Below are 10,467 nucleotides of genomic sequence, written 5' to 3'. Positions count from 1 at the left end.
CATCATTTGGTAGCAGTATTAGGCGAAGCAAGCAATATTTATGCATCACATTCAAAGGTAATACGTCATTACTTCTAAACGCAAATCGCCGGTGATTTTAATGATAGTATAAGCTAAGATACGAGAAACTGATTCAGAGTCGTTCTGCCTCCGAGTAAACAGTTTATTAAAATGTGTGTGTTCAGTAGCAACAGTAAAGGCTGGTTCACAATAAACCGGGAACGAGAACCAGAATGAAAACGAGAAGCAGAGGACGTGAATATGAAAGTTTTTAATTCACAATAAACCGACTATGCATATTGATATGCATGTCAATAACGATATGTAAAGTCGATATTACGCATTGTGATGTTATTTGTGTATAATTGACCAATGGCGTTCTCTTATGAGTACAAAGCAGTCAACATAAACACAGGTTAACCAACTTCGAAATTTCAACTGAAACATTTCATTAGGTACGGTACTATAAATATGCCCATGCATCTTTATTATCACAACCTATTTTAAGTCTACCATAACGTAAAATAATTAGAGAAGAAACATTTGTAATAGAACAAAAATGAACACAACAGTAGTTATTGAATTGAAGCATGAATATGTAGTGTGTAATACAACCAATACAGTAATAAAATATGATTCACTTACGATCGGTGTTCAAAGATGCAGCTATTGAAAGCCACGTATTCTCCTTCATTTTCTCATCTTTATACGAGGCGCGCCGCTTATCGTAAACGTGAGGATTTTCCTCAACACTCAATATTAGAATCTCATCAAATAAAACTTGCTCCATGATGCACAGCACAGAACAAAATAATGCATAGGTTATGTCACGGTCTTCTTGCTACAAAATACATGACGACAAAATAGCTTTTAGATGGCAATAGAATGAATCTAGTGGGCTGTGATCGGAAACGTGAACGCCAAAGTTGAAACTTGGCCAACTCTCCGTTCCCGATCCCGGGCTCCGGCAAGCTTTTCGTTAATTGTGAATGCTCACATTTAAACGTACACATTTTAACAATTTTACCGTTTTCGTTTTCGTTCCGATTCTCGTTTCCGGTTTATTGTGAACCAGCCTTAACACAAGCAAACATTCTATCTGAACCATGAAAACAATTGTTTCTACATAGTACCGTACATGTGTTAACAGCACTGAAAAGGCGAAATAAACGCTGGAATAATAATGACTACCCAACATCAAATCGTCTTTACGAAGCATGTTAACTCCCAACTTGTTTATATTTTATGTAGCAGGATTCTTTCAGTTTCAATCAAAAACAAAGAAATCGTCATAGTAACGCGATTCCAAGTCTCCGCTCCCCGCCACGAATATCTATGGAGCTACACACACACTCGACCTTGGCCAGTTTTCAAGAAGAGCGCAGTTCAGGACCCAGAGCTCTACTTGCTCACGACCCTTCGCAATAGATTCACCGATAGCTAGGGTGTCAAATAATACAAACAAAATTACTATTTCAATGAAATTCATAACTTTGATATGCCAAACATGTTAGCTAAAGATAAATGACATCCATGCCGATGGGAGTCGCGGAAACAAACTGTGTGTTGTGGGTAGTCAGATACTCTGGAGACCGGCTGTAAGATGAGAGTGAAAAAAAATTAACACAGGCTATCACAGCACAACTAACTACATCCCAAAATGCAGTATTAATAGATGAGATGGATATACAGGGCCTACGAGAACAAGCGCCACAACTAGAAATGTTATTTGTAAATCCATTAATGTAGCCTATATAATCCTTTCGCTGTAAGAAAAATCCTAATGTAAACAATAGCACGTGACTGAAGTGAGGCTTCATTGGCCGCTGTTTGGCGCCATAGATTCTCAGTACGTGTTCCCGCATACTGTTGTACATTCTGTTTCATGTTAAACATTTCCCGTTACTCGTCAAGTAGGCCTAACCTCACTACTATGCATTCCTTTGGTCAGGAAACATTTACTTTATAATTACTGTAATTAAAATATTTTTAAGTCTTATGTCTTCACAATGGACAGTTGAGGATACAGAAGCCATACTTCAGTACCACGTGCTTACGTGAACAACTACGAGCTCAGCTCAGCTTGTTACAATAACAGACTATCTCGGTATTACAGTTGGTATTCATCCGCTTTCATAGTACATAAAATATAAAAGTAGCTTTTCTTTTACATATCGTTTTACATACGAGTGAAGTTAAATGTTTCATCGTATTTAACAACTAGAATTCAATGTTTTATTTTCAAATGATACAAGATTGTGGTTTCCAAATACGAACTATATTTTCTTGCGTCGTGTGAGTGTTTCGACTGGGACCCAATCACGGGTATGACAGCAACGTGCTTATGTTTACATTAGGATTTTTCTTACAGCGAAAACAGTATAGTGTGCAGTCCTCAGATCTACACTAACATCCGCCATATGGCCCGCAACGCTGTCGCTCATTACCAAATTATTAATCCTAATTTAATAAACCATACACAGCTTTACTTTATAACGCTCTACGAAGAAAACATATCACTTCAATCTCTTCATATTCTAACCTGATTATGCGCTGTAGGACGACTAACAACCGTCATCGGTCATATGACTAGAATGAATTACGTAAATGATGTACCTACATCTTGATTCGGTTTCTTTGGCCATATCAACATACAGATTTTTCTTGACGTTTATTTTTTTCTAACTGCTAATGTAACACTTTATCAACATTTTTGTCCAAACCAGCTATGTATCAGTCCAACATCAATGCCGGAGTTCGTACCCATCGCGAAGACCTGCAGTTAGAAATTGCAGTTGCAAGTTTAAAACAAAAGAACAGTTTCTTTCTTCAGTCATAATACAGCAACAATAAAGTAAAGGCAGGTACCTTGTATACTAAAGAATAAAATTACAGTTTTTCTGCTTACCTTGTCGATGAATTCTGGTGAGCAATTCACTTATCCACTTACGAGTCCCGTTGTGATCCTTCAGTTCATTGTTCCCGTCTATCGAACACACACACTTCTCACTAACACCAACCCTTTTGATTCCTATTCGTAATTCTAGTCTCGAAAGCTCAATGAAATTAGTCCGTGGAATAACGTGTTTTATGTGCGAATCCTATTGAAAAAAAAAAAAAAAGAGGCAAAAACGTTCCAATAACTTGCACGTCCATGGACCAAGCCTCGTCCGAAAACGGAGATTTAGGGCCAATTTCGTCGCCATGAAATCCATTTTAAAACGGCTCACAAAATCTACGCGTCACTATAGGACCACCGTGTAGTTCTTGCATTCGGTGCCGCCCAGAGGAATTCTGAGGGACCCCCCCCCCCCCGCATCAACATTTGTCAGGGTCCTCCCCCCTCGGTTGCGATTCTGTAATTTAAACACAGTATTAAGGCAAAAACTAAGGAGATTTTATTACAATGTCCCGACACAGAAGGAAATAACCCTTCAGTAATAACTTCAGAAAACTAAACTTCAAAACGAAATTACTACATCGATAATATGATTTTAACTTCAGAAATCACCGGAACTACTCCACCGTTCGTTTCGCCCGGAATTCTTCTTTCATGTAAAAAAAAAAATATTTTGTCTTCCCCTCTCTAAAAAGTATAAATCGGACCATCTCTCACCACTTTAGTGGCGTCCCTCCCCATGGACTAACCTGTTACATCACCGTAAGATTTCAATTTAGTCTTCGTCTCGTACCAAATTTCAATGATCTTGAACTGGGGCCTCGTAGCCTATTTAAAATTAATTTACTATGAACACATCGTGCAATACGCCAGAGTTGTAATCTCTTCGACAGCCACTTATCGTTAAAATTGGGTAATTTCAAGAACTAGTAGTCTATACTAGTGTAACGTCATCAACCACATGATCATATAATCGCCATTTTGTTTTAAGAATTTTCTTTATACCGAAACATTTTTAAAAATCATCTAGGCTGTACAATTTTCAATTCAATACGAAAAGTTAATAAAAGTTACTCAGATGAATGTGTTAAAAATCATTCATCAACACAGACTATTTTCAAACCAGAGTAGCTTTTCAAATTTCCAAAACCTGGATACTATCTTCGTCAGAACGAAATAGTTTAGTAAGCCTACCGATTTGGAACCCTACTGCTACTGTGGAAAGATGGCGAATCGTACAAACAGTCAATTCCACTTCGGAACTAGTCACTTCTAATATCTTTCATTAAAGCCATTCATAAATCAATGTAACTTTCTCCTGAACTGAAAACGTACAAATATTTTTTGTCACAGTTGTTCTCTTCCAACACACGCCTACCCCATAAGGAAAATTCCGTTTACCACGTAGCTTACAAATTTTAAATTTATACTTAGCACCACAATCTACATAATAGTTGGCATGATCTAATTGAATAATACTGTACCACATCTACAAAAATTGAAATTATATTACACACTATTAAAATTTGAACTTAAGTTCGACTAATTAAGACACAGGCATACACAACTTCCTTCCACCCTGTCCAAATCTCGACTAACGGCGTCGCGCAACATTCAAATTACGTAAAGTAGTGCCATCTATCATGAACCTCGTTTATTCTGATCATGAGGACATTTAAAGGCGAAACACACAAATTTTTTATGACGACATAACTCACGTTGAATTGGTGCCCCGGTTATGTAAAATTATCCACAATTCTTATTACGTTAAAACAGAAATATGCAATATACTACATAGTTTCACTTAAGAAACTTTCTAGACTTACACGAGATATTACATCGTTTCCTACGTCAAAATATGTCGCTTATCCTACGTCTTTTGTCTTGCACACAGTTTTTTTTTATGTAGATTTTGATACGCTTATCTTATGGTGCCTGTATCATCACGTAATTTCATATGTTTATACTTCTGTTTATGTTTTATAAGTGTCTATTCCAAAATCGGCGGAAGTCGCTCAACGCTCGTTTAACCGGTTTTTTTTCTTACTTTTGAGTTTGTAATTAGTTATATTTTTATTTTGCATCCAGAAATATGATGAAACAAAGCTTATGGAGGTATTTAGATTTCTTATTAGTGTCCCAATATGTGTTCGTAATTCTGTCTTTATAGCTATAAATTGTTTGTAAAATATTTTTTTTTTAATAAATATGTAGGTAAGTATTCTTCCTATTCCTAATCTAAACCTAATTAATGTTGCACTCAACTTTTAACATGATGTAACCACAGTCTACTATATAGTCACGAAGCTTGATTTTTGAGGGTGCTAGAAACAATAGACTGTGACGGTACTATTTTGCATTGCCTGTAATGAGGCGATATTAGCGATCCTAGTGGTGAGCAACTATCTAATGTTTGCATATTGACTACGTATTGAGCTTCGCGACTGTATATACTAGACTGTGATGTGACTATATATCCATTATTTTTTTAATGAAGGGTCGGTTGTACTTACATGTCCGTCATATTTTGAATTATGTTTTGTATCTTCTCCCCAACTACTCTTTTGCAATCTGTTTTAAGTCTTTATATTATAACAGATTAAATCCAGCTATTGTAAAGAAGGGTGTACCCTAGGGCAGGCTGGCAATAGTTACAAAAAACCCGTGGGAGATATACAGAGCAGGGGAAGGGGGAAATATTAATATATATATTTTTTTTACTTTTAAAATAGGATCCAAACTGCCATTTCGTTCACTGCCCAGCTGTGGGAAGCACTCGAATGTCAGTAGTGAAGCTATGACTTCTCAACCAGGATAGCACAAACAGACCGCGTCACATTATTTCATAGGTTTGCTGATAATTTTAAGTCATTAAACTGGACTCCAGTTCGCAGCAGAACAAGATATCAGATGCAAATCAAGCTTTCAGGTGTAACTCCCTGTAAAGTTGATTTGAATAATTTCGATGGAAAAATTGTTCCGGGGCCGGGTATCGAACCCGGGACCTTTGGTTAAACGTACCAACGCTCTACCAACTGAGCTACCCGGGAACTCTACCAAACACCGATCCAATGTTTCCCTCTGAATCCACAGACCTCAAAGTGGGCTGACAACCGTCAAGCAACCAACATCGAGTGCACACTGACTCTGTGTGACTTTAATTGTGGTTTTCTGTTTATCGAAATTATTCAAGACATCAGATGATAGACGACATTAAGATATATGAATCATATGCAGAGACAAAGAGGAAGGCAGAAAATAGGAAAGATTGGAGAATGCTGGATTTGCACCTTGGGCAGAAAACTATGAAGTGTGAGACTTAAGCTAATCTCTCTCACAAGTATCATTCACTACACTAAAGCCCTTTCAGTGTCCATGCTGCCAATGGTGATAAAATTCTTTTTTAGCTTTGGTTATAGTTACTGGCAAAGAGCATTGTTCTTTCCTACTAAGTTATCCTTCACGAAATCTCGGAAAACATAATTACAGAAAGTTTCCAACAAGCAGTGCAAAAGCCGCTAAATTCCTATATTTTCAATCGATCACTTTAGCAGAATGTTCATGTCAGCATTGGGACAAAAAGAAAAAGGAGTCTGTCAAATACATTTGTGTATAACAAGAAAAAACAACTATTTTCAGTCATTTCACACAAAATAAAAAAAAAATCTGGTTTCATTTCAAATCAGTGAAATGATTCAAAATGGTTGCCCTTCATGACATCTTTCAAAATGGATTCTGTTAAAAATACATAATTTCAGTGAAAAAGATTCAAAATGGTTGCTCTTTATAATATTCTTCTGTTGTAGTCTCTTCAATAAGAAATGTAGCTAAATAAATGAATGAGGTGCTTTTAGTCACCTTGTCCTCTTCAGTGGACAGTTCATATCTGGAAATTCAGACACCTTGCAGTAAAAATGAGACTCAGCAATTCAAGAACTCAAGAACAAACAAAAAACATAATTCGTGACTGAAAGGGTTAAGTGACATCGCCTATATCAAATTACTTCACGTAAACAAGACATTGTCAACAATGTTGGAATCGCCAGAAACATTTCTTATGATAATATACAGGCTATATAAATTCCAACACCATTACATTTTGAAACTTTGTTCAGCAAGATTCTTTTCTACATTTTCCAATAAAACGGGACTAAGGGCCATCCCAATGAGAACCAGGATGGAAGATCTAAAAACGGACATCTGGTCACAATAACATATGGCATACTCATATGGGGTAGTTTGAAATGTGAGGGACACATTTAAACCTCCCTCTCTTGAAGGTTACATCATAGACACTACTATGAGATTCGAATCACACGAACACCAGCCAGAAGAAGTACACGAGGAAAAAAGGAATATATATGAACCTTCCATCAGTTTTTATAAGGACAAATACCATCTGGAATCCATCGTCAATGATAGGAGCCCGTGGGACCATACCCCGGTTCCTAGTCGACTTCTGTAAATCTTTTGGCCTGCATAAAGATATTTTAAGAGATCTAACAATTGCAGCACTCAAAGGCTGAATAGCTATTTTCAGGCATCCTACATATGGACCATGACTAATTCGCATCTCCTTGACGTTACTTCGTTTAACATCATGTGTTTCAATATAATTCAAACTGTTTATTTTTCACTCTAACAACAATGTATCACTAAGCCTCAAGGCATTTACTCTATTGTATCATGGTACTCTTTGTCGATGGCAACCTGTAGTGGTTACAGGAAGAAATTAAATCAAATCAAAGCAGTTGATGTCAGTAGTATATATATGGGGCAATAGTTACGTTCTGAAATTTTACTTCTGCAATAGAAGGCTTTACGCAATTACACATTATAATCAGTTCTACTTATGATTCTCACTCCAGGACTTTATTTATTAGACAAAGAATACTGACAAATATAAATTTATGTATTTTCATTTGTTTAAAGCGAAAAGAAATCAGAATAGTTACTATTCTAAATCCCAGATTCATAATTATCAATCAAGGCACAACTACTTCCTTGTTACACCCAATGTCAGGTTGCACAAATCTAAAACCTGGTTTAATTAACTAGCTGTGATAAGGAATGACCATTCTATTGATTTTACTAGACTTAAAATTTTTTTAAAAGGGCTGCAGTATGGGGCAGGGCTTCTGGGAAGCTCTCACAGTTGGTTTATGGCAGAAGTCTATCAACACATTTTGGTAGCTGTAATGTATGTATTTATTCACACTGCAATGGGTATATACCCGGTGGCAGTGGTAACTAATTACACTCAATAATGACAATAATAAACTTATTAATTAAAAATACAGTTAATAATAATACCAATAATTAATACAAATAATTAATACTAACAATAATAATAATAATAATAATAATAATAATAATAATAATAATAATAATAATAGGGAATATCCTAAATTAAATGAAGCACGATCACTTAAAATAACATTTAAAATAAATCTAATTTGTATCTTAAACCTAAGTTCGAACTAAAACCCACGAGTATGATATGTTCATATCTGCACAAGTACCTTTCCACATTACACTCATTTCGCTGTCAACTCACTCACTGCACTGGAACTACGACACATTTCACTGATTCTATCCTGATTTCACTAACACTTCAAAAACATTTCACTGTTCAAATACTTTGCACTGCCACGATAACCTATAAAGCTTCACTGACAGGAACACGTTTCACTGACACAACACACTTCACTGACACAACACTAATGATCTCTTCTGCCTGAGAACGATATCCAGAAGGAATACTTTTCTTCCCGCAGGATAACCATCTGGTACACACCGTCAACCAGATTCAAAGACAGTTTACAAGGAAGCCTGACGTTGACCTGGTCGACTGGCCTATGTACCCTACTTGCAATGTGGAGATTGAAAGCACAGTTCGATGATCGAACACTTTCAAAGCCTCGCATATTTGCTTGGCATGATGAGAGCCACGATCATCGTTCATGGACAAGCATTACGGAGGAAAACATTAACGCTATTCTTGTTTTTGTTCAATGCGAATAACGTTGATGGTTTCTGAAATTGCTTCTCAGATCGGATTAAAGTTATGGGAGCTGTCTAGTCATCATCACAACGGACTTAGGACTGCACCCAATGGGTCCCTCAGCTTCTGACTTAAGTTGGCATGTCTGCAGGTGAACGGGATACATTTTTTAACCGCATCTTCATCTGTGATGAAATGTGGGTACACCACTACACGCCCAAGTCAAAACAAGCCAGTAACGAGTGGCGAAGGAAGAGTGAGGGAACCCCAGTGGAAGCCAAGACTCTGCTGTCAGCTGGCAAGGTGCTTGCAACAGTACTTTTTGATTGGCATAGCATTTTGCATATTTATTTTTTGCACGTGCATTGCACCATCAATACGGCACATTACTGTGATCTTTTGAGTGAGGTTAGAGTTGCTTATCCCCGTAAATGATGTGGCCTATCAATACGAGACGTCTTTCTCCTTCATGACAATGCCAGGCCCCACACTGCTGCTCTCACTCACCATAAATTGGAAGAAATGAGATGGACATCACTCCCTACAACCCGGATCTATCGCCCTGCGATTTTTTGACCACTCAAGGAGGCAAATGATTTCAGGATAAAGCAGGCATGGAAGGCTTCGTGCACAATTGGCTGATGACAGAACTCCACTCATTTTACGATGAGAGCATCTCCTAGCTGCCAATACACTGGGCTAAGTACATTTCTAAACTAGGAGATTATGCTTATATTTGATTCACCCTCGTATAATAATTCCAAATTGAAACAAAGTGTATTCACAGTACATCAAAAAGGTTAGAGTTGAACACATTGTAATATTTATTTGAAATAAAAGTTATAACAAAAAAGAAACAGTATGTAATATATCTAAATATGTCAATAATTAATAATACATTTCAAACAAATACATATGACTGTAACATAAAATATTTTGAAGAAAGTTCTGAAACAGCAGAAAACTGAACTGGTTCTATATTTCCACAGACAGCCATCACAACGAATTGCTTGGCCCTTAAAAATTAATTGTTAACCAGATTTACATTCAAGGTGTGGTCGAAAAAGGACAGGAGTCATAAAAACCAAATTTTACAGGTGACAGGAAAATCTTAATATATATATATTTTTTAAATATGGGGGTTGTGATGTTGCTATTTGCCTCGGTGGTGTAATATGCACGTGTACATTTCTGCATTGCATTATTGCTTTTTTCACGGACATGATATGCATCGTAATTACCTTGACTAATGCCCTTTTATATCTAACTAGAATTTAATAGCAAGAAAATCCCCTTATTTTCATATAATGTTGGAACAAATTAGTCTCATTATATGCTCTGGATGATAGACAGACTTCAAACCTCTATCAAACAGCCTGCATCTGATTTGTACACTTTTTATTCTCAATCTTCTGATGCAGAGTTCTCCTGTTCAAGGAGCCATAGAATGCGTTACAGGGCTGGAATACATTTTTTCAACTTTTGTATATATTTCAACTTGGGCTCAGCAATAGAATGATGTGCGAGTTTCGACACATATGGAATTAAGTGGCTACACTGAACC

Source organism: Periplaneta americana, chromosome 14 (assembly GCF_040183065.1).
Source record: "Periplaneta americana isolate PAMFEO1 chromosome 14, P.americana_PAMFEO1_priV1, whole genome shotgun sequence".
In the NCBI taxonomy this organism is placed as follows: domain Eukaryota; kingdom Metazoa; phylum Arthropoda; class Insecta; order Blattodea; family Blattidae; genus Periplaneta; species Periplaneta americana.
This window is presented reverse-complemented; position numbering follows the sequence as displayed.